The 23,555-nt window shown below is 38.9% G+C and overlaps 3 non-coding genes across 3 annotated transcripts; 2 read left to right on the plus strand and 1 right to left on the minus strand.

Moving 5' to 3' along the window:
* The first annotated feature begins 13,462 nt into the window (after positions 1–13,462).
* On the plus strand, positions 13,463–13,568 carry LOC145625709 (small nucleolar RNA R71). The gene has a single exon (XR_014110616.1). It is a non-coding gene; the product is annotated as a small nucleolar RNA R71 (small nucleolar RNA).
* Positions 13,569–15,663: 2,095 nt separating this feature from the next.
* On the plus strand, positions 15,664–15,769 carry LOC145625815 (small nucleolar RNA R71). Its single transcript, XR_014110717.1, has one exon. It is a non-coding gene; the product is annotated as a small nucleolar RNA R71 (small nucleolar RNA).
* Positions 15,770–21,951: 6,182 nt separating this feature from the next.
* LOC145625659 (small nucleolar RNA R71) lies at positions 21,952–22,058 on the minus strand. Its single transcript, XR_014110569.1, has one exon. It is a non-coding gene; the product is annotated as a small nucleolar RNA R71 (small nucleolar RNA).
* Positions 22,059–23,555: the final 1,497 nt, after the last annotated feature.

The raw sequence follows: 23,555 nt of genomic DNA on the forward strand, positions 1-23,555 counted from the left end.
CAAAGTCGTACAAAAACAATGAATCAACACATCATGAAATATTTCACAAGGTTTACCACCATTTTTTCACCATTTCAAGTGCAAAAAAGTAACATGAACATCATATCACAAAAGTAGTACCCAAAAAATGGTGATTTGCTCAATTCTCCATCAAATCATGCAATTTTTTTCTTAAATTTCTCACAAACACACATACATACATATACAAGTAAAATCGTGGAAAGAATTTCAACAGAAAACCTCAAAATAAAAAATCCCCAAATTGATTTTTAAGGGTTTTTCATGAAATTACTTATTTGAAGCAAATTCGGGACAAAAATCAAAGGAAACTTACATGGATCCTTGTAGAGAGTCGAAAATGAGGAAAGTAGCAAGAAATTAGAGCAAGATTGGTGAAAATCTGAGCTCCAAAAGCTCGAAAAACCTCGAAGATCAGCCCAGCCGCCGTGACACGGTTGAGCTTGGCCGCGGCTCGGTGGAAGGATGGCGTGTCACGGGGATCCGGTCCCGTGTCACGGTCAGCTTGAGAGGAGACGGAGCTCCGGCGACTCTGACGGCAATTTCAGGCGAAGCAACAGCAGTAAGCAGCAACGAAACAACAGCAGCAGCAAGTCGCAGAAAAAAAAATAAAACAAAAAAATAAAAAAAGAGAGAGGAAGCAAATCGCCGTGACACGGTGGAGAACGCCGGCCGACGGGAAGGAAAACCGAGCGCCGGTGAGCAGTCAACGAGACACGGCAAACCGAGCAAATTTTTTGAGCTTTTTGAGTGAGAATCAGACGAGAAAGAGAATGGCCAAAATGAGAAAGATGTTGATATTTGAAATCAAAAAGTCCCGTGCAACGGAACCCGTTCCCACGTAACGGTCAGATTTTTGTGTGGTGCACAAGATTTGACCGGTCAAAGATGCTTTTTGACCGTTTTTCAGCCACTTGATTCCCGCGCCACGGGATCCCCTTGCCGTGTCACGGGAAGCAGCTCCGCGTGACGGGGATGTGTACCGTGTCGCGGGAATATTTTTTCGTGACACGGTGGCTTTGCACAATTATTTGCGAATATTCCTGACATTTTGACTAAGGTTGCACGATTTTTTGCATAAATTGGACAGTTATTTTTTGCTGGAATTACGCAGAAAATTGTAATTGATACTTAAAGGGGACTAAAATTACCATTTTACCCCTAACAAGCATCAAAGTCTATTTTTCGGCATGGTCGGATAATCGACTTAAAGGTGTGAATCATCTGCGGCACACGTTCGAGGATAATCGAACCATCATACATTTACAAATTTCAGCAATCGTCAGCTTTCCTCAAGCATGGAAAGCGTTATCGGTGGATTTTTCTTCAAGTATAGAAAACCGCCAAGTCGGCTTTCCTCAAGCATGGAAAGCGTAATCGGTGGATTTTTCTTCAAGTATAGAAAACCGCCAAATTCCTGTGTCGACTTTCCTCAGGCATGGAAAGCGTTATCGGTGGATTTTTCTTCAAGTATAGAAAACCGCCAAATTCCTTTGTCGGCTTTCCTCAAGCATGGAAGGCATTATCGGTGGACTTCTTCAAGCATAGAATGACACCAAATTCGTTCGTCGACTTTCCTCAGGCATGGAAAGTATTATCCGGTAGCTTTCTTCAGGCTTAGAAAGGTACCAAGCTCTTCAGTCGGCTTTCCTTCAAGCTTAGGAAGCTGCCAAATTCGTTTGTCACCAATACACTGGTGCCAGATACGTATTCTATCCCTTTACTCTTTTATCTGTGGAATTATCATTTTTCTGCAGGTATCGGCGTATGCAGAGTGATTTAGGATCGCAGAACGTCTTAAATCATTCTCCGTCCCTATCGGCTACTTAGACTATCGTTTTCGAAACTGGCGTTTCTACAAACTCAGTCAAAGTGGGGGCTTCTGTAGACACCTAAAAATGTCTCCCCAAAACCAAACCCGATGATGAACAACCTTTCACCGCCACTATTGGTCGGGTTCAGTATTTAATCCCGAGAGTGCTTAAAAAATCGTATTTGATTAAATTAATATTTTTGAACAGTCCATGTATTAGTCTTGATGTTTGGTAAAAGCATAGTTTTAATTTCAGCCCAAACTTATTATTTAAATTTAGCCCAAAACTTTTTTATTTTATTGTTTTATTAATTATTTTTGGCCCAAACCTTTTATTTATTTTTATTTAATTATTTTCTTATTTTAGCCCAAATAATAATAAGTCAGAAAAGGCCTGAAATTATCAATCGGCACTTAAAATGCCGAATGAAATTAGCGTTAAAAATGTATTTAGACGGAAAAAAGACTGAAAATTCCCGCGCCACGGCAGACTGCCACCGTGTCACGGGAATCCATCCCGTCTGACGGTGGGATTTCCCGTGACACGGGAGGTCTGCCGTGACATGGGACATTCCGTGTCTTTTCCGCGTAAACCCTTAACGTGTTTTCTTTCCCGTTTTCTTAAAAATTTCCCGCGTCACACCAAAAATGTACCGTGTCACGGGAAAGTGTGTTGTCTGACGGTGGGACTTCCCGTGTCACGGGATACTTTTTTAGGGTTTTTATCATTTTAGGGTTCTGTGTGCTCCCTCTGCACATTTTCCCTATAACCCCCTCATTTTTGATGTACGGGGCACCGAGTAATTCTCTGATTTTTTTTTCTCTCTTCTATGCTTTAACCTAAACACTAGCCTACACTTTTCTACCTCAAAATTCCTTCTTCAAGTACTGAAAGGAGTCCATACTTTACTCGTGGTTCTATCCTTAAGCCAAGGCGTGAAAGGTAGAACTGTTTGAGGGTTTGGCCCCAAATCAACTCTACTTTATTTAATTTAATTTAATTATTGTTTTATTATTTCCTTGAAATTACTAACTCGTTTATTATTTTGTAGTTGCAAACAAATAGAATCAAAGTAAGGATCATGTTCCTTTTATTTCTATTATTTTTCTAACGATTTTATGTTGTTGGAATTGTGATTAAATTGCATTCAATATTAATGTTAATTCTTTTATTATTTTTATGATCACTATATTGCATGTTTAAAGGGAATATGTAATTGAAAATCACGCCTAATAAGATAATTTGGACAACCGGTTTAGGATCCTTTTTAATCTTGTTAATTAATTCAAGTGATCACCAATATTTTAGAATTATGTGTGCATTAATATTCAACCAATTTAGTTAAATAATAGTTTGGAGCGAATTGAATTATTGTTTGTATGCCTTTGAGATCACAGGAATCACTTTTCATTATAAGAATCGAGTAGAGGCCAATACGGGCAAATGTGACTCCATGACACACTTCGTACCATCATCCCCGATCCTCCTTTCGTGGTTCCGAACCATACGGAGTTAGTAATCTCATGGATTATGAATGGGGTGTAACCTTCACGGGTCAATCGTTATTGCCTTTGTTGTCCCTTATCGTGGTTGCCTTTTTATGATTCGTGAACGGTTTACAAGTTCCTTAAAAACTTGTTGGCGGCTCCCGACCTACTTTATTTGTCCCTAATCGTTGTCCCTTATCGTAATGTCAATTCCCACTTCCTATGAGTGCCAAGCATATTCACAACATGCTTTTATGTAGGCGCACTTCGAGCGATGCCTACACATACATAGCTAGATTGGTTGAAAATGATACAATTAAATTCACGGAGTTGATTTTAATAAAAACCTATTTACCAATCGGAATGTTAAAGTCTTTTCGTGATTGTTTTAGCAAAATTGCTCATATGAAATGTGGCAAAATAGATACCAAAACCGCCTTCCGAAAATAGGATTTTGGAAGTGACTATGAAAATAGTCTAAGGATTTTGAAAATCTGAATAAATGCTAGATTTAAAAGCAAGCTTAAGGAATCCGTCATGGGATTAAAGGAAGCATTGTATATAGGAATTGGAACGTGTTTTCTCATGAAGTTAATAAGAGGATTGACTCATGGAGAAACATAGAAATTCTTATGAATAAGAAGTTTAGTGGGAGCAAAAGTAAATTATATAAAGGTCCAATAAGAAGTCTACAAACTCTGCTGTGAAATAACTATGAAATTCTAAATGCTTAGATTTGAAAGTATTTTTGACAATGGAACAAACAAAAGACGATACATAGTACGTATTGGGTATTAAGTTCTATTGTATAGACTTGATAAAATGTTTGAACGTGTAAAGGAGTTTACCGCGTTAACCATGAATTGAAGGACTCTGAAAGACTTTCGACCCATATATATAATACTAAATAAATGTTTGAACTAAGTATAAGCTAGGCTAAATACTATGTCAGACATGAAAGAATCTAATAGAGACTTTCAACCATATCACATAGCAAACAATTTATCAAAGACTTAGTGAAACTGAATGAGCTAAAATGACAAATTGATGGAATAAGATAGATACTTTCAACCATATCCATCATGTACGTTGTGTTATGGAATCGTCGCAGGACTTACTTACTTAGAGCATGTGAAGTATGTATTAGATCGTTAGACGATGGCCAAGAACATCCAAAGTACTTGGATAAGTAACAAGATAAGTTCTTGAATTGTGGAAACAAATACAATTTGAGAATAGATGTTGCAAGCACAAGCCTTAACAAGGATTAGATCCTTAACAAGGAAGTCATTTATAAGCACGATCTTAAAATGAGTCGTGGCTTGAGAATGGTAACATGGACGTGGATCCATGTGTAATGTGCATGAATTTAAGGAAAATTTCCATGATCACAAGTGGTTAGGGTATCCCAAATCATTGTGAGCCGTTTGGAATGAAACCAAAGCAAAGAATCATCAGGAAGTCTACTAAAATATATGTTGAGAATATTATTGCCTTAATGGCGATAATAAAGAAGATGTTCTATGGAAAGTTCGTTGCTTAACGTTAATGATTGTAGGTTGTCAATTTGAAGGTCCCAATCATGAAAATGAGTGGGAGCCATCACTTGGACAATAAATCCTAAATCACATATAATCCATGACACTATCAAATTTTATCATCTTATTATGAAAGTGATCAGTAATGAAGTTGCTAAGATTAGCAAAGTAATTATAACTAAACCTATGCAATAAGTGAACGACAACATTCACAATTGCATGAAAGAAATCAAGCATATTAGATATGGGTGTGATTTCTATAGATGTTTTATAAAGAGTGATACTCTTAAAACATTCGGAACAACCATTTATCATAAGATGAACCATTCAGGGTTTGGAGTAATTTAAAATTTCATGCAATTTTTATCACTCCGTTTGCTACTTAATTGTGGTTTAGAATTAAATAATGAGTCCATTCGATTCTTGGAAATTCCAAATAGGGTATCAAGACCAGTCTTAATAAGGAAACACCTATTAAGCGAACGTTGAATATTATAATCGAATATTATCCTTAATCGAGGTCATTTAAACGATGGACGATAAATGACCAGTTGAGATTTGTGTGTAGTTTGATTTATAGCACCGTTTCATGTGCTACAAGGACATGATTGTCATGAATCATTTGTACAGGTGTTGGTTTAGAACCATGCTGGATCCACCTATGAGAATACATTAAGAGATTAAAAATCATCATAAGTATACTTCTCATTATGGCTATTGGAACCTATTTCCTCGAACATGAGTATTGTGAGTTTTCTTGTTTGAGTACTAGTCCGCTTTGATGTTGTCAAACGTCTTCCGTAATAGGGGATTATAACGGCAACACTCGGGCGGCTAGGTCCTCTCAGTAAGAGGAGCTACATTACAAGACTGGAAATGTCCCCCTAGTAAAATAGGGAAGATGTCTTTGTTGTATACAAGGCCTCTCGTAGAGCGAGACTGTGAAAATGCATGGCCGTGCTCGGATGGATTTTTAAAATAATCTGTTTATTGGCAGTCGGACTCAGAATCGAGAAACACTTCTGGACGTAATAAGGATGGCAAAATAATCTTACCTTATAGTTCATGAAGAGAAATTAAGCGACATAGGAAAAAGGATGTACACTAAATGCGCACTTGTCCGGAAGGACAAGTGGGAGATTGAAAGGAATGGTGTCCTTCGAACAAGTGTACTATTCCGTTAGTGGGTTCAAAATCATTAGAAAGCTAATATATGCAGTAGGATCAAGTGATCAGAATGCCTGGGTGGAGGCCACTTCCAATCAGTAATATTATTGCATTATTAATATTACATCTTAATCTTGACTGAACCCTTCGAGTCACACCCAAGCAACTAACAAACCGAATTGACGAATTAATTAGGAATTAATTAATAAGTCGACCGAGTAATTAATATTTTTATGTCGGGAATTCGAGCTTAGAGCGTCGAAACCAAACGTCGGAAGTCGATTAAAAAAATAGTAAAAGACGAGACGTGAAAATAATAATAAATTAACAAATACCAAAATACCCCTAGCATAGGAACACCAAGTGCAGGGCTTGCTAGGAAGCTGCGGCTAGCTTCCCGCACCTAGTGTATGGCGTGCTAGCATGCTTTAGCTAGCAGCCTGCACGCAAGTGCATAGGGTGCTGGTCGAGAGAGTGCGAGCAGTAGCCCGCATTTTGTGTTGCGAGGATGGCTGGATCGAGAGAAGGGCAGCAGCAAATGGGAAGCCCACTTGGGTGCCTTAGTGCCCAAGTGGGAGTTGCCAAGTGGCGCAAGGCGAGGGAGAGAGTGGGGAGCAAGTTTGGTCCCCCCCCTCCTCCAAATGGTCCTCACCTAACCTCTCACATGAGTTTGCCACTTGTTGATTTATTACTAGTTTGATTATTAATTTTATTTTAGCTTTAAAATGGGAAAATAAAATTCTCCCACAACGATGGGAGACCTTTTCGCACTCATGCATTTCCCTATAAATACCCAAGTTAGGGTATTAGGAAAAGCACTTGAGTAAGAGTTGAAAAAGGCATCACCATTGTGAAAACCTTTGAACTCATTAATTACTCAGGTTTTGGTCGGGCCTTGCTAACTCCAAGGTGATGAGTGACATTTATGTCATTCTTAGGAAGTATTTTTAGAGTCATTTTCGCGTTTATTTTATCTTATTTTCCCTTTCTTTCTCTTGTTTTCTCTTAATAACATTTCTTGTTTATTTTGGTAATTTTGTCGTGTTTTAGTTCTTTTCGTAGTTTTTATTAGAATTAGTTTATTTTCGTATTTTATTTGCTTTTGATTTGTTATATTTCGTTCTTTATTTTTCCTTGAAAGTATTCTAATTTACTTTTATTTATTTTAATAGTTTTGAGTCTATTTTATTTCACTTTCTTTGCTTGTATAGTTTTTGTTTAGTCTATTTTAAGTTTATTTTGTTATTTATTTGATTTTATTTACTTGTATAGTTTTATTTAATTTTTATTAGTTTAGTGTTATTTCTCTTTTTCTCTTTTACTTTATTTTATTCCTAATTTATTTATTTCATTTTTATTTGTCTTGATTTCTCCTCGGTTTTGTGTTTAGGGTCCCGGGTTTCATGTCAAGTGAGTTCGGAGTTCGGGGACGAGTGAAAGTGTGAGCAATTCTTTACTTTGATGGCTGCTGCCCACCTCTTATCCATCACCCCACCTTCTTAACCTCCACCACACCAATTCCCCTGCTCCCTCTCGCACACAGCAGCCCACCAAAACCTTGCTGCAACCACCAACCAAATCAGCCCACCAATTTACACCTCACAGCCGTTGTTACCACCTTCACCCCCAATCAACTCCACCTCACAGCCGAGCCGCACCAGCCTCAGCAACCCACCACCAATTTCAACCACCAGCTGCTGCTACCAACACCACCACACAGCAGCCGTAACAATCACACGCACATCTCCACCTTTAGCCTCCCAAATCGACACACACACCAGTAGCAACCACAGCCCAAACCAGCCACGCAATCCCGCACCTCAATTCTACCACCTTCACGCGCAGCCGTAACAACAAACTAACTATCCCCTGCTCCAATTCGCAACACCTCCTCCTTCCACCACAATCAGCACACCTGCACCACCGTCAACAACCAGCAGCAATTAAGCAACCAATCGACCCAAAAATCAGAGCAAATCGCAAATTAATTAAATTCGAGCAAACCAATAAGTGTTCGGTCAAAGTGCGAGTCAAAAACTTTGGAGGTTTTGTTATTCGAAGAGGAGTGGTCGAACACACCCATGGTTCGACCGAACCAACCCAGTAGTTCGGCCGCACCAACCCATGGTTCGACCGAACTACTTCACGAGCCTCGCACATGATATTTAATCAAGATCGAATGGCCTCGATTTGATGATGATGGTTGATGAACGGTGGTGATGTAGATGCGCTTTAATGGACTTAGCTTCATTTTGAAAGGAGGAGAATTGAGGGTCTGACTATCGTGGAGGAGTTTTTTTGTTTTGTTTTGTTTTTTTTTTTTTTTTTTTCTGTTTTTCTTTTTCTTTTAACTTTCTTTTTTTCTTATTTTCATTTTATTTTCCCTTTTTCTTTGTTTCACCTTTCTTTCTTTCTTTTTTTTATTTTTATTTTAATTTCTTATTTTTACTTTTCCTTTTTAATTTATTTTATTTTATTTTCTTTTTCTATTTTTCCTAGTTTTATTAAGTTGGTATAAATACCCAATTTTGGGGGAAAACAAACATATTCAATAACTATCTATTCTACTCTGTAATTAGGTTTAGGTTAGGATTAGTCTTCATTGGTAGAGAGAGAAAGTGTGGTTTTCTTCATTAATGAACTTGGATTTTGAAGAAGGAGCTTGTTCAATCCTTTGTAGACCTTCATCTTCAATTAATGAGCAATCTCTTACTCTTTCTCTTTACCTTTGTTTTTTATTTTGCTTTGATTTTTCTTCTTTGCTTATTAATCATGTTGATGCTTATTGATTTGATGATTGATATTGTTTTCAATATGATTTGTGAGTAGTCACCTAGCCAAGGGTATGGGGATGGTGTAGTTGCTAATTGTTCATGCTTATAATGTTGGGGTTATGTTAATGGTGATTAAAGTCTTTGCATGCTTGATATTCTTTGGTCTTCTTGCAAGTGCACGGTGTTAGTTGATCAAAGATGAGTCTTTGCTAACAAGTAATGGAAGTTGACTTAGTTGAGGTTCATTACTATCGATTGTTATTTAATAGTACCTCCTAGTATATGGTTCTAATGTGGAAACATAGAGGCTATGTTAGGAGAAGCCAATTGACCCTAGAAGGCGGCTAGGTTGGACCCTTTACTTCGATATTCATGCATGTTTAGTTTACCATTGATATGCTACTTTGTTATTGCATGATCAAGCGTCAACTTCACCTACCCATTTCCCTTGGTGCCTTAATGTTTTTTTTCTTGTTTTAGCATCTTTAGACTTTAGTTTATTTATCTCCTATTTCGGACTAGCTTAATTGTCGATAACATTTGGTGGTGTTTATCCGTTTCTGTGGTTCGACCCCTATGCTTGCCTTATACTCGTATTAGGTTTGTTTAGGTTGTATAAATTGTATTTGATCTAGGGATAGACAATTGACGACGCGTTTATTCCCTTCTCACAAGGCATTGGACCAATTTCGGTGGTCGAGTTGTGGGTGGATTATCGTTGGAGGCCGTTGTAATTTCGAGGCTTGCTTTCAAAGTAAGAGCCCTTTCCGGTCGGGCGAAGCACGCTCCACAGGTAATCGTTTTATCTTAATCTAGTGATTAATTTAATTATGTTTATGGTTTTATTTATTGCGAGTGCGGTCTTGTTTTGGGGTTTGTTTCCGCGGTGAGTCAGACTTACCAAACCCCAACATCATCTAACATTCTATCTTTAATGGGAGACCCATCATCTTGAACTTGAAAATCCTCAAGCCTAGATAAATGATCCGCTACGACAGTCTCCGCTTCTTTCTCATCTTAATCTCGAGGTCAAAAGTTTGAAGCTCTAACACCTAACGAATTAGTCTTTGCTTTGATTCCTTCTTCCCAAATAGGTATTTTAGGGCCGCATGATTAGTGAACACAATTGTTTTGGACCCCAACAAATAGCAACAAAATTTCTCAAAGGAATGAACAATAGCAAAGAACTTCTTCTCCGTTATAGGGTAATTCCGTTGAGCTCCATTTAGAGTCTTGGACATATAATAAATCACATGAGGTTTCTTATCAACTCTTTGACCTAAAACTCTTCCAACAGCCGTATCACTTCCATCACACATTAACTCAAATGGAAAATCCCGTCTTGGAGCTTGAACAATTTAAGTGGATATTAGAGCTTTCTTCAACTTATTAAATTCCTCCAAACACTTGTCATCGAATAAAAACTCAGCATCCTTTTGAAGAAGATCATTGAGAGGCTTTGAAATGAGTGAAAGATCTTTAATGAATCTTCTATAGAACCCGGCATGGCCCAAAAATGATCTCACACCTTTCACATTGACCGGAGGTGGCAATTTTTCGATAACCTCAACCTTCGCCTTATCAACCTCTATGCCTTTGTGGGAAATTTTGTGCCCAAGGACTATTCCTTCTTCAACCATGAAATGACATTTTTCCCAATTCAACACCAAATTCACTTTCTCAAATCTTGCCAAACACTTTTCAAGATTTTCGAGGCATGCTTCAAAGGAAACTCCACCTACATAAAAATCATCCATAAACATCTTCACCTCCTCCTCCAACATATCTTCAAAGATACTCAACATACACCGTTGGAAAGTGGCAGGAGCATTGCATAGGTCGAATGACATTCTCCTATAAGCAAAGGTACCATAGGGACAAGTAAAGTAGTTTTCTCTTGGTCATCGGGATAAATAGGAATTCGGAAAAATCCCGAGTAACCATCAAGGAAACAATAGTACTTTTGCCTTGTTAGTATTTCAAGCATTTGATCAATGAAAGGAAGGGGGAAATTATCTTTCTTAGTGGATGTGTTTAGAAGTCTATAGTCTATACACATCCGCCAACCAATAAACGTCCTAGTTGGAATTAACTTACCGTTTTCATTCTTGATGACGGTCATGCCTCCCTTCTTTGGAACGACATGAATGGGTGAGACCCATCTAGAGCTTGAAATAGGGAATATGATTCCCGCATCTAAAAGCTTAGTAATCTCTTTATTCACTACCTCCCCCATTTGAGGATGTAGTTTCTGTTGTAGTTCAATAGAAGGAAGGGCACCCTCCTCAAGGGTTATGTGGTTTGTACATAAAGCGGGGCTTATAACTTTGAGGTCATCAATGGTATAACGCGAAGCACCTTGGTGCTTTCTCAAAACACCGCATAACACTTGAGCTTGACTTTTACTCAAAGATGCTCTAACAATCACAGGGTAAGTAGAATTTGCACCTAAGAATTCATACCTTAGGTGTGATGGTAAAGGTTTGAGCTCTACCATAGGAACACCTTTACCTTCCTTGATCGAAGCCACTTGAAAAGCCTCTTGGCTTGAGATTTTCATGCAAATTTGCTCATCACTTACCCCAACGCTTCCATCCAACAAGCTCTCATACAAAGCCATGTCCTTTCTAGGAGAACCTATCTTTTCCTTGTTCAACAAAACACACTCAAGAGGATCATTAGTTGTGAGCAAGTGCTCATGCATTAAATGTACAAGATTATCTGATCTAAAATTTCAACTCTCATGCAATTCTCATGAGATGAAGAAGGATATTTCATACATTCATTCAAATCAAATTCAACTCCCTCATCTCCAACTTTAAGTGAAATCTTAGCACTTTTGACATCAATCAAAGCACCCGAAGTAGCAAGAAATGGTCTACCAAGAATAATAGGAATTATAGAATCCTCATCTATGTCAAGGACCACAAAATCAACCGGAATGATGAACTTTCCTACCCTCAAGAGAACATCCTCTACCTTACCCCTTGGGATCCTAATTGATCTATCGGCTAATTGCAAGGTAATGTTGGTAGGTAAAAGTTCTCCCTTCTATAGTCTTTGATACACCGAGTATGGCATAATGCTAACACTAGCTCCTAAATCACACAAGGCATTATCAATTTGCATTTTATAAATAGCACAAGGGATAGAAAAGTTTCCGGGAACCTTAAACTTGGGTGGGATTTTTCTCATTATGATTGCACTACAATTCTCGGTCAAGTTAATCGTTTCCGCCACATCACATGTTATTTTTCCACTCAAAATCTCCATAAGGAACTTTGCATAATTTGGCATTTGTTCTATTACATCGGTAAAAGGAAGAGTAAGATGAAGTTGTCTAAGCATCTCTGTAAATTTCCCAAATTGCTCGTCTAGCTTGTGCCTATTAAACTCTTGGGGGTAAGGGATGTTAGGTTTGTAAACTTCTCTTTCTCTCTCCTTCACCTTCTCAACTTGTTCCTTATTGACTTCCTCAACAAAAGTATTCTCATCTCGCTCAATCTCAATTTGGCCATTGCTAGGACTATCTTTAGCATCACTCTTCTTAGAGATTTCACTCTTAAGGACCCTACCACTTCTAGTCACAATAGCATTCATAGGGCTCTTAATATCTAAGCTTTGTGAAGTTAAAGAAGAAAGATTTGTAAATTCCTTAAACTCATTAGCCAATGGAGATATTTGGTTCTCCAATCCTTTATGGCAAGTTAACATGTCATTGAATTTCTCATTGCTTAGGGTCATGTAGGTGTCCAACAATTTGGCTTGCTTCTCTATGACACCTTCCAAGAAACTCCTAGAGGAAAAATATTGATCACACAAATTATCACTATGCTATAGGGTATTCGGAACAAATCCAAGTGGGGAATTTCTTTGACCATTCGATTGTAAATTTCCCCTACTTTAATTGTTCCAGTTACCTCTACATTGATTTTTGCCACTACCGTGATTATGGTTACTATAACCTTGGTTATAGTCCCCATATCCTTGGCCATGACTTTGACCATTATAACTGTGGTTGTTATAGCTACAACAATTCCCTCGGATTCCATGGTTTCTATAACCGCCATTTTGGTTATAATTGTCATAGTTCATTTGATTGTGATAATTCCTATTTCCAACATTCCTTTGAGTCTCAAATCTAGGTCCAACATTGTTATCAACAACTAAGTTCACATGTTCATTCTCACTCCAAACATATTCATTACAAGGAACATTAGGGAAAAAAGAAGCATCATGGTCATTCATTCCACACAAATCACAAAACCAACATTCTCTAATCATGAAGCAAGAAGAAGGAAGAGAGTTACAGGAAGGAATACCTCTCCCCTTAATTTGGGAGGGAAGAATTGGTGCTTGTGAGGTCACGCTCTCGAGCTTATACTTGATAGAAACTACCTCCTTTCCTAAATCCGAAATTTGAGTCAAAAAATTGTTGATAGCATTGTGTTGTTCCATTGAGCATCCCATTGTACTACTCTTGTTTATCGACTCCTTCTCACCATCATTCCATTCCATGTAGTTTCTAACTACATATGGAATGATACCTAAAACCTCTTCCTCAGTCTTATTCATGATTGGGCCTCCGACTCCAGCATCTAGACTTGCTCTCCCTTAAGGACTCAGCCCCTCATAAAAAAATTGAATGATTAGGGTAAGTGGGGATCCCATGGTGAGGACACTCACGTTGGTACTCTTTGTATCTCTCCCATGCTTCATAAAGGCTTTCCCTAGACTTTTGCTTGAAACCTTGAATCAAAGCTCTTGCCTCCGCCATTTTCTTTTCAGGGAAGAAACGGGAAAGGAATTCCTTGGTGACTTCATCCCAAGTTATCAAAGAATTAGGCTTCACTTCCTTACCTAGCCACTCTTGAGCTCTTCCAATTAGAGAAAAAGGAAATAGCTTAAGCCTTATGGATTCTTGAGCTACCCCGCTAACCTTAAATTTATTGCAATATTTCTCGAATTCCTTAAGATGATTTAGGAGGCTCTCATTAACTCCTCCACTATATTTCCTCCTTTCAATCAAAGTTATCATTGCCGGCTTGATTTCAAAGTCACTATCCGGGATCAATAATGGAGCAATCCCGCTCTCATACTTGTATGCACCCGGAGTACCCAATTCCTTTAATGTAACCCTTTGAGATTCTCCCATGTTCACTTGCACACAAAAACTCAAAAGAAAATATTAGTAACACGGCTACAAATTTATCCTTAAGAAGAATATCTTTTTGTATTTTCAAATATTTGTGAAATAGACTCAACAACAATAGCAATCATCTACGACATTCCCCGACAACGGCGCCATTTTTTATCTAGGGCGAGACTAGGTCGTTGAAAACTAATCTACCCTTGGTCAAAACACAATTTATAATCTCTCAACACACCCCTATACCAAGCATAGATTAAGTAAAGGGTCAAACCAATAGGAATGTGAAATGAATGTTAAAGTCAAAGCTAAGCTATTTTGAAGCAAATGAGGTGAGGTGTGTCTATTTTACCAATCAAATAATCGAAACGAAATCAAATTTATTAAGAACTAGGGTATGGATCTACATATACTCGTATTTAATTCAACTAATTGGGATTGGAGATAACTAAGTCAAGTGTTGTGAGGGAAAATCGATTAAGCAATCAAGAGAATATGGTAGTCTAATCTCCAAGAGGTCAAACTAGCGCCAACTACAAGAGACTCTAACTAGGAAACTTGCAAACCTACTCAATCGACAAATGTAAGTCACAAATAAATTTTTCGTATCTATGGGAAGCTACAATGCAATCTAGTATGAGAAACTTAGGTTGATCACTCCTAAATTGAACACACACATGCACTTAATCAATCAACCAATTTAATCACAACATCAACTTTATCAATTTCCCCCAGTTAGCATAAATCAATTACTCATATATGATTCACCATTTCCCTACTAGGGAAACTACACACTATTCATGGAAATCATTATCAAAACTAAACTAACAACAAATTCATCATCATCATATTAATAAAAAATATAACAATTCCAAAATCAATCAACTCGAATAATTAACAAAGAAATTAAGATCAAAACAAAGGTTGCATTAAAGTAAAGAAATCCTTACAAACTTGCTTCAATTCAATGAAGAAAAACACTTAGAATCATCCATCTTCAATCATCAATCAAGAACTTCACTCTCTACCAACTAGAGTTTCTCTTTAAAAAAATCTAACCTAATTCTATACTAATTTCAAAAAATTTGAACTCTCTCTGAAAATAGAAAGAAAATCTATATATAGTAAAACTAACTAAGAGAAATTAGTTAGATCGTCCCAAAAGAAACCTAAACAGGCGTGGCCAACTACAAGAGAGAGAGCAACCGCGCAAATCTGGGTACGGAACAAGGACCTGAACAAGTGCGCCCGCGACCGAGAGAAGCGCGCCCGCTCCTGAGAGAAGCGTCATGGTCATTCATTCCACACAAATCACAAAACTAACATTCTCTAATCATGCATCAAGAAGAAGGAAGAGAGTTAGGGGAAGAAATACCTCTCCCCTTAAATTGGGAGGCAAGAATTGGTGCTTTTGAGGTCGCGCTCTCGAGGTTATACTTGATAGAAACTACCTCCTTTCCTAAATCCAAATTTTGAGTCGACAAATTGTTGATAGCATTGAGTTGTTCCATTGAGCATCCCATTGTACTACTCTTGTTTATTGACTCCTTCTCGCCATCTTTCCATTCCTTGTAGTTTCTAGATACATCCTCAATGATACCTACAACCTCTTCCTCGGTCCTAATCATGATAGGGCCTCCGACTCCGGCATCTAGACTTGCTCTCCCTTGAGGACTCAACCCGCCATAAAAAATTTGAATGATTAGGTAAGTGGGGATCCCATGGTGAGGAAACTCATGTTGTTACTCTTTGTATCTCTCCTATGCTTCATAAAGGCTTTCACTAGACTTTTGCTTGAAACCTTGAATTAAAGCTCTTGCCTCCGCCGTTTTCTTTTGAGGGGAGAAACGGGAATGGAATTCCTTGGTGACTTCATCCCAAGTTGTCAAATAATTAGGCTTCAGTTCCTTATCTAGCCACTCTTGAGCTCTTCGAATTAGACAAAAAGGAAATAGCTAAAGCCTTATGAATTCTTGAGCTACCCCGCTCACCTTAATTGTATTGCAATATTTCTCGAATTCCTTAAGATGATTTAGGAGGCCCTCATTAACTCCTCCACTATATTGCCTCCTTTCAATCAAAGTTATCATTGCCGACTTGATATCAAAGTCACTATTCGGGATCAATAATGGAGCAATCCCGCTCTCATAGTTGTATGCACCCGGATTACCCAATTCCTTCAATGTAACCCTTTGAGCTTCTCCCATGTTCACTTGCGCACAAAAAATCAAAGGAAAATATTAGTAGGACGACTACAAATGTAGCCTAAAGAAGAAAATCATTTTGTATTTTCAAATTTTTGTGAAATAGAGTCAACAACAATAGCAATCATCTACGAACCCGGCAACGACGCCATTTTTGATCTAGGGAGAGACTAGGTTGTTGAAAACTAATCTACCCTTGGTCAAAACACAATTTATAATCTCAAAACACACCCCTATACCGAGCATAGAGTAAGTCGAGGGTCGAACCACTAGGAATGGGAAATGAATGTTGAAGTCAAAGCTAAGCTATTTCAAAGCAAATGAGGTGAGGTGTGTCTATTCTACCAATCAAACAATCGAAACGAAAATAAAATTTATCAAGCACTAGGGTATGGATCCACATATACTCGTAATTAATTCAACTAATTGGGATTGGAGATGACTAAGTCAAGTGATTCGAGGGAAAATCGATTAAGAAATCAAGAGAATATGGTAGGATAATCTCCTAGAGGTCAAACTAGCACCAACTACGAGAGACTCTAACTAGGAAATTTGCAAACCTACTCAATCGACAAATGTAAGTCACAAATCAATTTTTCGTATCAATGTGAACCTACAATGCAATCTAGTATGAGAAAATTAGGTTGATCACTCCTAAATTGAACACACACATGCACTTAATCAATTAACCAATATAATCACAACATCAACTCCATCAATTTCCCCCAATTAGCATAAATCAATTACTAATATATGCTTCACCATTTCCCTAGCAAGGAGACTACTCACTATTCTTGGAAATCATTATCAAAACTAAACTAACAACAAATTCATCATCATCATATTAATAAAAAATATACCAATTCAAAAATCAATCAACTCGAACAATTAACAAAGAAATTGAGATCTAAAACAAAGGTTGCATTAAAGTAAAGAAATCCTTACAAACATGCTTTAATTCAATGGAGAAAAACACTTAGAATCATCAATCTTCAATCATCAATCAAGAACTTCTCTCTCTAAAAACTAGAGTTTCTCTCTCTAAAAATCTAACCTAATTCTATTCTAATTTCAGAAAAATTGAACTCTCTCTCAAAATAGAAAGAAAATCTATATATAGTAAAACTAACTAAGAGAAATTAGTTAGATCGTCCCCAAATAAACCCGAATAGGCGCGGCCAACTACAAGAGAGAGAGCGGCCGCACAAATCTAGGTATGGTACAGGGACGTGAACATGTTCGCCCGCACCCGAGAGAAGTGCGCCTGCTCCTGAGAGAGGGGCAGCCGCGCCACCAAGCCCTGCGGTCGCGCCATAGCCATGCGCACCCACGCCTGGAACAGGGCAGCCTGGAACAGGGCACCATCTTCCCTGTCATTCCAATGCTCCTCGTGCGTTCCACTTAATGCTCTTGATAAACACAAAACCATGAAGTTTCTAAATTCCATGTTTGCGGGTTCAAGACTAGAAATCATGCCCCACGGCTTGAATGCACAGCTCAAGGTCTTTAGGAACTTGCACTTCTCCATGCTTGAGCTTCAATTGGAGACCACTAGGCATCCTAATCAATGCCAAACTTCGGAAGAGGCCTCGAGAAACTTGGATAACGACCTTAACCTGAAAAATAAAGGAAAACAAGCAAATAAAAGAGAAAATAACAAAATAAACCAAGAATTGCATAAAGAAAGAAATCAAACAAAGAAAATGCAATATAAAAGAAATAAAGAGTAAAACTAAGGAAAATCTAAGTAAAAGAGCTATAAAATAACATGAAATTCACTCTAAAAAGAACCAAATAAGTGCCATAAGTGACACTCATCAGGATGCTATGTGGTGCTGATGCTTCCTAGTCTGGTGCATCGATAGCTTTAGGAAGCTTGCCTTCCTATTTGCCTTCTACTTCTCAAAGAACATCCCTGCCAAAAAGACAAGTCTCAATTTGAGCACCATCCGGTAGGGAGATAGAGAAGGACTTCGCTACTATGTCAGGCGGTTCAACCTGGTGAGAATTCAAATCAAGGGGTTGTCTGACGAGGTAGCCTATACATACTTCTTCAAGGGTCGAAGGATGGGTCGTCCTTTAAGTTCGATCTTGTCCGTAAGAGGGTTTTTACCCTTCAAGAGGCGTTGATAGAGGTAGAGAGCATTATTCAAGCTACCAACCTTTGCTCGTCCAGAACAAAAGGAGAATCGGTCTACTCAGCTGGCTTCGAAAACTGAAGAGAGAAAAAAGAGAAAAGAAGTTTGAGTAGTTGAGGAACCTGATCAGTCGTCCTAGAAGAAGAAGAAAGAATTCAAACCGTATGTCTCGCGGTATTAATTTAATAAAGACTACTACACCATCTTTACAGAGGTGAAGGACCGACTGACCATTGAGAAGCCGAATCTTATGAAGAGTTTTGTTCAGTCCCGGAACAAGAATAAATTCTACCACTTCCATCAGTAGGTGGGCCATGACACCAACGACTGTTACTGTCTCAAGTAGACGTTGGACTGTCTGGCTGACAAGGGCTTGCTAAAGTCCTATGTCTTGAAGTCCAAAGCGACTTCGGTCAGTTATCAAAAATTGTCGAGCCTACTAATAGTTCGGATACTAACAACGATCTGGTCTACACCATAGTTGGCGGATTTGCAAGCGGTGGCCCGACCATCCGGGGCACCAAGGATCATGTGAAGAGGATGATCCATTCATTTGATGATGGACAGGCGTCATCTAGTGGAACGTTCCCAGACGTCTTCATCACTTAGAAGGATCGGGGAAAAGTTCGCCGACCGCATGACAACCCAGTCGTTATTGAATGCAAGATCGCCAACCAGCTGGTTAGCCGGATCCTAATAGACACGGGAAGCTCTTCTGATCTCATCAGGTACAAGAGTCTGTCTCGGCTTAATTATAAGCATGACGGTCTGCGCTACGTCTCCCACCCATTAGTTGGCTTAGGGGAAGGAGTCGTGCACCCAGTCGGACAAATTGACATTCTTATCCGGCTGGGGGAGAAGGGACAAGGGCGGCACATGGACGTCCGATTCCTGGTGGTTAAAGAGATGACTGTCTACAATATCATTTTTGGTCGACCCACTTTGAACGAGTGTAAGGCCGTCAAATCCCAGCTCTTATGCTTCTAAAGTATGAAAGAAATGATGGCACTGTTGGCTCCCTCAACGGAGATCGAAAGACGACAAGAGAGTGCTATCACTTAGACGTCAAGCCGATTGCTTCTGCAGCCGGTCAGCTGATGGAGCACATAGACCTTGACGATGTCAAGGACCCTAATTCACCCCCTTCAGCAGCCGCAAATAAAAGAAAAACTGAAAAGATGGTGGAGGTGAAGAAGGAAAAGAAAAAGAAATCACTGACCGGGGGGGTCAGATGATCTTCGTCCCAAGCCGGCTGGTGAGCACATTCAAATCCCTCTGGACGATAGCAGTCCAGAGCGGATGGTTAAGGTGGGGACGACTTCCTTTGAAAGGCTTGGTGCAGACTTGCACTATTTGCTAAAGGAATTCAGAGACATCTTAGCCTTTTGTTTGGGGTAATTTTACCCTGCCACGTGGTCCAACTAGAAAATAACACGTGTCACTGATAACTTGTTATTTGATACAGATTTAGAGTGATTTCGAACCTTGTTTACTTGGTATATTGACATTTTGGTTCACTTTTACTCTATTTTTGTTCAATTTTTATGTATCCCTTGCTTCACGGGTTGTTAGTGTTTTTGTTAAGTTTTTAGGTTCAAAGACGACCATTTGAGGCATTTGGATGATAAACCGAGGTCAGAAGCCGAAACAATGGAGCAAAACCGAAGAAAAGAAAAGATAAAGGCCTTAGAGAGTCTACACGGACGTGCAGAGCTCAGCACGTCCGTGCAGGATATTCAGCACATCCGTGCCATATTTAATTTGGCACGTCCGTGCAGGATGCCCTGGCCAAAATAGTACCTTCAGCCTCCCAGGTGCACGTCCGTGCCAACCTCAGCACGTCCGTGCTGACCAATAGCCGTGCCTGACTTTTGTTTTCTCCGTCCTTTTTATTTGGGGTCTTTATAAATAACCCCTTGAGCTCATTTGTACGACATCCAAGTTTTTAGTGCTTCCTCTTAGTTTGAAATTGTAGAAATACAAATATTCTCAAATAATTAGTTAGATTATAATTATTAGCTTGGAAATTTCATTCTCAATCATTGTAGAAGACAAGTTCCACCATTGATATTCAAGTTGAAGCTTCTAGTAACATTTTCTCACTCTTCTCTTACATTTTAATTGCTTTGATTGTTAATTATCTTGCTTAATTCTTGTATGCTTAGATTGTTATTTAGCTTAATCTTTAGTTAATTGTTGTTCATGAGTTACTTGAAATCCTTAATTGCTTTAATCTCCATGGATTGTGAGTAGTCTAATTTTCTAGGGTTTGGGTAAAGCCCTCAATGTAGTCACTAATTACTTGTTGCATGTGTTAATTTGGTAATTGTTAGGTGTTACTTAGTTGAGCTTAAGTGGTTTAATTTTTTAGTTCTTGTATATGGCCATTGCTAGAACTATTATCTAAGCTTTCTCAACGAAGGATCGAGAGATGAACTTGAGTTAACTCCCTTATGCTTAATTGTCTTGAAATGCCATGAGAATAGGAATTTCCAGTCAAGGGAATGTTTTTTTTTTTCATCTTGAGTATGCTTTAATACTTGTTTTATGCTTTATAACCACGAGAGTAGGTTGTATTCATGATTCGAGTAATTCCTCTAGCTGGAGAGAGTAGTTGGGTGCTTTAGATGACTTCCCCTATATTATCCCCTCAAATTACCATTGTTTGCTACTTGCTAATTGTGATTTGTGACGAAATTGAGTGGTATATCCCAAGCCCTAGAATTCTCTAAATATTGTTAATCACCTCTTAGTATTAGTTGATTTGAATTAGTACATGCTACATAAAACCAAACCAATTTCGACTTCATTTAGGTTGTTTAACGGTAGTATCTCGGTGGTTGATTCAATGCCTCTCTTGGGTTCGACCCTTTCTTAACCTTGCTATTAGCTAGTGAGACCAAGATAGGAATTTATCTTTGGTAGGCTCGACGACGGCTTATCAAATTTTGGCGCCGTTGCCGGGGAGGCAAAGTCACATTGAATGTATTATTGTTGAATGAGTCTAAGTGTGTATATTTGTATCATAATTTTTCTTATTTATTTTTTTATATTTGTGTTTTCAATTTGTTATAGTCATTGCTAACGTTTTTCTTAGCTTTGTTTGACCTTGCATGACACGGAAGAGTAAGCAATCACTACTTATTCCCGTTGATCCAGAGTTAAATAGGAATTTGAGAAACGTGAGGAGGCTTTTGCAAGGCACACCCGAGTTCTCTATTGTATATTCGGATTCCGATCCGGAGGAAATCTTTGCAACCAACGAAGAAGATAACATGGGTGATAACATTCCTCCTCCACCATTGTTACGAGATTATGACCACCCCAATGCTTTCACACTTCGGAGTGGCATACGTCTCCCTACTTCGAATGCAAATAATTTTGAGCTTTCACCTCAACTCATCCGTATGGTACAAAGTGATCAATTTGGTGGGAGTTCTCATGAGTGTCCTTTTGCTCATTTGGACAACTTTCTCGAATTGTGCACAACCATCAAGAAAAACAACATTACAGAAGAGTTCATCCGTATGCACATGTTTCGATTCTCCCTCCGTGAAAAAGCAAAGCATTGGTTGAGAACGGTAGAAGAGGGATCATTGACCACATGGGATGAAGTCACTAGAGCTTTCCTTGGGAAGTATTGTCCACCCAAAAAGACCGCCGAACTACGAAGGAAAATCACCAATTTCAACCAAGAGATTGATGAAACCTTAAGTGAAGCTTGGGAGCGTTTCAAGGACAACACTAGAAAATGCCCACACCATGGTTTCACATCATGGATCATTGTTCAAAGCTTTTATGATGGTCTTACTCCTACTTCAAGGGCCAACCTTGATAACGGGGCCGGTAGTAGCGTTAAAAAGCTATCGGTGGATGATGCATACAAGATGATTGAAGAAGTGCCAAAGCACTATGCATACGGTGGTGATAGACGGCAACCTCAAGCAAAGAAGGGCGGAATCCACGACCTTAGTGCAATAGACCTTATTGCATCAAAGTTCGACATGCTAGCTCACAAGCTAGATCAAGCCACCCTTAGATCTCCAAGCTCTTCTTCACAACAAGTCATGTCTTGTGAAACTTGTGGAGGAAATGATCACTTGTCCTCCTATTGCAACTCAACTAACCAAGAGAAAGCTGCGGCTATTGGGCAAAGAAACGATCAATACTCTCAACCCTACAATCAAGTTTGGAAACCCCAACAAAACACGGGGTGGAAACAACCCAACCAAGCCCCCCCTTCCTCAAAACAATTATAACCAAGATCCTCCTCCTTAAAACAATATCAATCAACCCCATTCACAAAATGAAGCTCCCTATCGCCACCCAACTAAAGAGACAATGTCCAACAAAGAACCCAATACAATCAAGCCCCTCCTCCTCAAAAATCCAACATTGTATCCGTTTTGGAAACCTTCATGACCCAACAAATCAAGATCAACGGGGAAGTTAGTAGCTCAATTCAACAACTCTAAGCACACAATAAGATGATTGAAAGTCAATTATCTCAAATTTCGCATCAAGTTAGATACCCTTCTAACCCCGGTGGTCAATTTCCAAGCACAACTGTAATGAATCCAAAAGAGCATGCGAAATCAATCACCTTGATTTTGGAAGGAGGGTATGAAGCTCCAATTATGAGAGAAGAGGTCACCAAAAAGGGAGATGAGGGAGATTGTTGGGTAGATGAAAGTGGGTTTGAAAATGAAGTGAGTGAGGAAGCAAAAGGAAGCTCAAAATTGAGTGATGAGGGTGCCTCAAAGAGAGAAGTGGGAGAAGTGCAAAGCCAAGATCTATTGAATGAATATGAGCCTCGTATTCCATTCCCTCATCGAATGATAGAGAAGAAGCTAAATGAGAAACTTTCCAAGTTCCTTGATGAAATGGAAGGACTTTAATCAAACATTCCACTTCTTCATGCTTTATCACAAATGCCTACATATGCAATGTTTTTGAAATATTTTCTTTCTAAAAAGAGTAGGCTTGAGGTGAGTGATTCTATCTCCCTTCTAATGGAGATAAGTGATATTCCTAAAAATGAGCTTCCCGAGAAGTTTGGTGACCCCGGTAGTTTTGCTATACCGGTGAAGGTTGGGGATCTTGAATCAACAAATGCGTTGTGTGACCTTGGGGATAGTGTTAGCCTTATGACTCTCTCTATGGCTACAAGGTTGAATCTTGGGGAGATAAGTCCCCCCATAATGTCAATCCAACTAGCCGACCACTCGGTTAGAATCCCATTGGGAGTCTTAAAGGACATCCCGAT

The sequence above is a fragment of the Chenopodium album genome, chromosome 3, assembly GCF_948465745.1.
Source record: "Chenopodium album chromosome 3, dcCheAlbu1.1, whole genome shotgun sequence".
NCBI classification, from domain to species: domain Eukaryota; kingdom Viridiplantae; phylum Streptophyta; class Magnoliopsida; order Caryophyllales; family Amaranthaceae; genus Chenopodium; species Chenopodium album.